The sequence below is a fragment of the Pelobates fuscus genome, chromosome 6 (genome assembly GCF_036172605.1).
Source record: "Pelobates fuscus isolate aPelFus1 chromosome 6, aPelFus1.pri, whole genome shotgun sequence".
Taxonomy (NCBI): Eukaryota; Metazoa; Chordata; class Amphibia; order Anura; family Pelobatidae; genus Pelobates; species Pelobates fuscus.
In genome coordinates, this window is record NC_086322.1 from 80,940,721 (window position 1) to 80,946,720 (window position 6,000).

General features: G+C 42.1%; 1 protein-coding gene across 1 annotated transcript in view; it reads right to left on the bottom strand.

Moving 5' to 3' along the window:
* UGDH (UDP-glucose 6-dehydrogenase) overlaps positions 1 to 5,331 on the bottom strand; it is a 30,382-nt gene extending 25,051 nt beyond the window's left edge. The window contains exons 1-2 of the mRNA XM_063459916.1: positions 5,141 to 5,331; positions 871 to 921 (exon numbers count right to left, since the gene is read on the bottom strand). The gene's annotated coding sequence lies outside the window, so the exon portion shown is untranslated. The remainder of the gene's footprint in view (positions 1 to 870; positions 922 to 5,140) is intronic.
* Between the last annotated feature and the right edge of the window lie 669 nt (positions 5,332 to 6,000).

Consider the following 6,000-nt stretch of genomic DNA (forward strand, 5'->3'; position numbering starts at 1 on the left):
CTTGACCTGTAATAAATAAATAATTTAACTATTACGTTCTGTGAGACTTGAAATTGCTGTTTAGTGAATGAGTAGGTGGGCTGGATTTTGTGTTGGTGATATATACACAGTTTATTATTATTATTTTTTTATCAATGGGCATGGGCCTGTAGCTTCAGCTCCATCAGCCCCTATGTTAATCTGGCCCTGCTCCCTGGTAGGACCTGCCTGACCTGCTCAACTGGCTGACAGTTTCTGTCCTTAAATCTGACCGTAGTTGATTACTTGAAGTACTGTATTTAGTACTTGTTTTATTCATTATCCTTATACATTTACCGAACCTGCTGAACTGGCTGCCAAGTATCTGTTCCTAAATCTGACCATAGTTGATTTCCTGTATTTGGCAAGTCTTGTTTTATTCAGTATCCCTATACATTTATATTGAAGAATTGGAGTATACTAGAAGAACTTGCCCATAAATTGAAGGAACATCATGGTAGGCACTACATGTTTACCAAGGGCCGTTAGGACAAAATAAATTCTGTGTTTAGTAATGTGGCCAAAAAAAAAAAATTGGGAAACTGCTTTATTTCGATCTTTTTTCTTTCCTTTCCATTTAAGTGTTGTGCAACACTCAGGAGACAAACATATCAGTACTGAACAAAATTAACAAGGTTAGGAAATACTGCAAAAAAAAAAAAAAAAAAAGGGAAACTAAAGTAGGAACATTTTCCCGCTTTGACTTAAAACCTACAATTTTCTTGTCAATTTTAAACTATTTCAGGATTAGCAAAAAAACCCTGTCCATTGTAATTTATCTACAGTTAAAAAGCAAAATTCTATGCAGTGTTTCCCACAAGAGTCTGGGATACTATTAACTGAGCATGTTACCTGCAACTCGGGGTGAAGGACGTTGAAGTGATGGTGATTTCTTCTAGGAGTCTGTAAAAGATGGATCATATTAAAAAATGAGAGAATTGCACATGTATACTGTAGTTCTTTAGGCATTTAACAGGAAATGTTAAACTCGTAACAAAGTATTTAAAGGAACACTATAGTCCCCTAAATTACTTTAGCTAAATAAAGCAGTTTTAGTGTATAGCTCATTCCCCTGCAATTTCATTGCCCAATTCACTGTAATTTAGGAGTTAAATCACTTTGTTTCTGTTTATGCAGCCCTAGCCACACCTCCCCTGGCTATGACTGACAGAGCCTGCATGAAAAAAAAAAACTGGTTTCACTTTCAAACAGATGTAATTTACCTTAAATAATTGTATCTCAATCTCTAAATAGAACTTTAATCACATACAGGAGGCTCTTGCAGGGTCTAGCAAGCTATTAACATAGCAGGGGATAAGAAAATCTTAATTAAACAGAACTTGCAATAAAGAAAGCCTAAATAGGGCTCTCTTTACAGGAAGTGTTTATGGAAGGCTGTGCAAGTCACATGCAGGGAGGTGTGACTAGGGTTCATAAACAAAGGGATTTAACTCCTAAATGGCAGAGGATTGAGCAATGAGGCTGCAAGGGCATGTTCTATACACCAAAACTGCTTCAATAAGCTAAAGTTGTTCAGGTTACTATAGTGTCCCTTTAAAATTTACAGAATAGGGCATGTAATAATTAAACAGCAAAAGCCAGCAATAAATTTCTCGTCATGTGGAAGGTGCAGTAGGTTTTATTTCCCGAAGCACTCTGACATTCACGTTTGTACAACTGCATCTAGAACTCCCAGATTATGGTGGGTCTAGATAGGACTTATATTTTTCAAGAAGTTCAGGCGGGATGGTTTATTTAATGACCACTCCTGTATCTATTTTAGCATGTCTATCATATGATTTAAAGATAACCTGTCATGGTAAGTTTAAATGCCAACATCCCAGCAATCAATGCAAATATCACTTCTCTTGGACAAGCAACTGATACGGATTATTGATCTGTGAGTGATTACGCAACTTCCTGCCCAACGCCAATGGCACCATCATCATTGAGGATCTGGGGGTGTTACACTGCGTAAAATGCTTTCTATACCAACATCTACTGAGTGCCATCAGATGCCAAGACCTCATGGTACAAAGATGGTCTATAGCAGCCCTCATCCCCCAATGCCAAGGTAGAACTTAATTTTAGCAAATTTTGCTAATTTGTTTTTAAAATTGCTCTTTAATGAGTAGTAAAGTACAACAAGTAAGAAAAGTTTAATGAATAAAACATGTTGAATGCAAGACCACAGTTTAATCGTGCTAACAGGGCCGTGAGCAGGCAAAAAAAAAAAAAAAGTATATCTACAACTGGCCTGCACACAAGAAATCGTATGTTCCAAAAATAATTTACCCATGGTGCATTGGGTCTCCAGGTAATAAAAGAAGTCATTCATTTGACTACTTGTATGAAGAAGAGAAGACTTGTCTTGGTTCTTTAACAGATGCATTTTGTTAATTGGAATTCCTCAATCTGACACAATTAGTAAATTAGTATATTGTTTAGAGAGGAGATTAGACCAACCAAGTCTGTAAAGCTGTAAATCCCACATATAATTCTACTAAAAGTGAGGATTTCAGACAGGCTTTAAACCTTTATGGTCTGACTTGGTTACAATGCTAAAGATGTGTCGCTTTATTCCGCTGGAAGGCAGGAATATAACAATATTGAATCAATTCATAGGCGTTAGTCACTAAACTGGGATTTATGGCGATCTGACAAGGACTAGCAAATCTTACTACAATATCACAAAATTAGAAAATCCTTCCGTTATTTGGCAGTATAGCTCTGTGTTACTTTCACATAATAATAATAATAATAATAATAATAATAATAATAATAATAATAAAGTATAACCAGGAAAAGTACGTTCTGGGAATGTTACATAGCGGAGACTTATAACCTTGGAATCCCCATAATGCTCAGCAGCCTACAGGAAAACGTAGTTCATAAACTTTGGGTACTGCTGTACAGCAGAGGATGTGGGACATTGAATATGTTTGATTGTGTGTGTTTAGAACAATTCTAGTCCAGGCAATGGTCACACAGGGGACAATTCCAGCAAGAAGTGCTCTTCTTCAGTGTCTTAGGTTTAATGCATCTACTGGAATAAAAGTTAACACAATACTTGATTATGATGAAGACACAATTCTCAAAAATATCTTCACCTTAAACACATATCATGAAATTGTGGCAGCTATTCCTAAATATATATTTTCTCACCTCTAAAGAGAAGCTGTAGCAGACACTACCTCACTCACTATTCAGAATATGCTCCTGTATCTAGTGCCAGGTCAGCTGCAATGCTAAAAACCCAGTGAATTCCTGTAAACCCACACAGTGACACAGTGTTACAGCAGTGATGTACAAGAAATAGTGTTAAACCACTCCCACCCTTAAATCTGAATCTCCATCCCCCATCACTCAGGACTAAGTCCCATCAGGCAACACATCGCCCTGACTGCTCTTACAAACTGCAGCTCATAGGATATTATGTACCATGTGTATCAATGCAATGTCCAGTATGGAATCAATTAGAATGGGGGGTGGAGATACTAGTTACAACATGAAACGTTCTAATGAGAAACACATGTATGGGAAAGTGAACAGTCCCCAAATTACTTAGAAAAATATACTGTATGTATGGCTGTGCAGGGGAGCAGTTTAAAGTGGCACAGCCCAGCCCCCCACCTTCAGTATGTGATAGGGTTGTAGAGCAGGAAAAGTGCTGCCTTGAAGCTTCTAACGTACAGATGGTCTAATCAACTAATTATCTAGGGACAATCTAGCACCTAAATTATAACTATGGGCTATCACTTTTCATGTGCTGTTCATCAACAAGACTCAATGCTCTATGTCCGGGAAACAGGGGGATTTGTTAACCATAAAAGCCACTGATTGTGAAGAACGCACAGTAGCCATTGACCTAAGGACAGTAAAGGGTTCATCATTGACCAGGTAATTAGCACAGACAGTAAAGTGTTAAATCAGTGACCAGGTTAGGGGCACATAAAGTAAGGGGTAATAAGCCAAGTAGCACAGACAGCAAGGGGTAATAAGCCAAGTAGCACAGACAGCAAGGGGTAATAAGCCAAGTAGCACAGACAGCAAGGGGTAATAAGCCAAGTAGCACAGACAGCAAGGGGTAATAAGCCAAGTAGCACAGACAGCAAGGGGTAATAAGCCAAGTAGCACAGACAGCAAGGGGTAATAAGCCAAGTAGCACAGACAGCAAGGGGTAATAAGCCAAGTAGCACAGACAGCAAGGGGTAATAAGCCAAGTAGCACAGACAGCAAGGGGTAATAAGCCAAGTAGCACAGACAGCAAGGGGTAATAAGCCAAGTAGCACAGACAGCAAGGGGTAATAAGCCAAGTAGCACAGACAGCAAGGGGTAATAAGCCAAGTAGCACAGACAGCAAGGGGTAATAAGCCAAGTAGCACAGACAGCAAGGGGTAATAAGCCAAGTAGCACAGACAGCAAGGGGTAATAAGCCAAGTAGCACAGACAGCAAGGGGTAATAAGCCAAGTAGCACAGATAGTAAGGGGTAATAAGCCAAGTAGCACAGACAGCAAGGGGTAATAAGCCAAGTAGCACAGACAGCAAGGGGTAATAAGCCAAGTAGCACAGACAGCAAGGGGTAATAAGCCAAGTAGCACAGACAGCAAGGGGTAATAAGCCAAGTAGCACAGACAGCAAGGGGTAATAAGCCAAGTAGCACAGACAGCAAGGGGTAATAAGCCAAGTAGCACAGACAGCAAGGGGTAATAAGCCAAGTAGCACAGACAGCAAGGGGTAATAAGCCAAGTAGCACAGACAGCAAGGGGTAATAAGCCAAGTAGCACAGACAGCAAGGGGTAATAAGCCAAGTAGCACAGACAGCAAGGGGTAATAAGCCAAGTAGCACAGACAGCAAGGGGTAATAAGCCAAGTAGCACAGATAGTAAGGGGTAATAAGCCAAGTAGCACAGACAGCAAGGGGTAATAAGCCAAGTAGCACAGATAGTAAGGGGTTAATCATGGACCAGATTAGCAGCACTGGCAGTAAAGGGTTAATCAGTTACCAGGTAAGTAGCACAGACAGTAGGTTATTATACACAGGCGGTAGGTTATTACACAGACAGTAGTAGGTCTCCCCCGGTACGCACTGAATGCTGTATGGGCAGTAGAACGACTCACCTGGTGGATGTGAGCGGTAGGTGTCTATGCCCCAGAATGAGCCGGCCCAGCACTGAGCTCCAGAGCCGCTAGCACAGCTTGATCGGCCGGCCCTGGGAGGGGACACTGGGCATTGGCTGTGCCGGCATGTGGGTGTGGGGAGAGGAGGACCCGGGGATGGAGCGCTGGATGAATGGGCCGTGACGTGTTACCCAGCAGGGGCCAGGAAGTGCGCTCCCAGTGCGCCATGTGATCAGAGTGACGCAAAGAGGAGGGGGTCTGCCCTCACCGATATAGAGATATAATGGGCATGGCTGGGGGCACAGCACTGTTATAGAGATATAATGGGCATTGCTGGGGGGGCACAGCACTGTTATAGAGATATAATGGGCATGGCTGGGGGCACAGCGCTGTTATAGAGATATAATGTGCATGGCTGGGGCACAGCGCTGTTATAGAGATAATGGGCATGGCTGGGGCACAGCGCTGTTATAGAGATATAATGGGCATGGCTGGGGGCACAGCGCTGTTATAGAGATATAATGGGCATGGCTGGGGGCACAGCACTGTTATAGAGATATAATGGGCATGGCTGGGGGCACAGCGCTGTTATAGAGATATAATGTGCATGGCTGGGGCACAGCGCTGTTATAGAGATAATGGGCATGGCTGGGGCACAGCGCTGTTATAGAGATATAATGGGCATGGCTGGGGGCACAGCGCTGTTATAGAGATATAATGGGCATGGCTGGGGGGCACAGTGCTGTTATAGAGATATAATGGGCATGGCTGGGGCACAGCGCTGTTATAGAGATAATGGGCATGGCTGGGGCACAGCGCTGTTATAGAGATATAATGGGCATGGCTGGGGGCACAGCGCT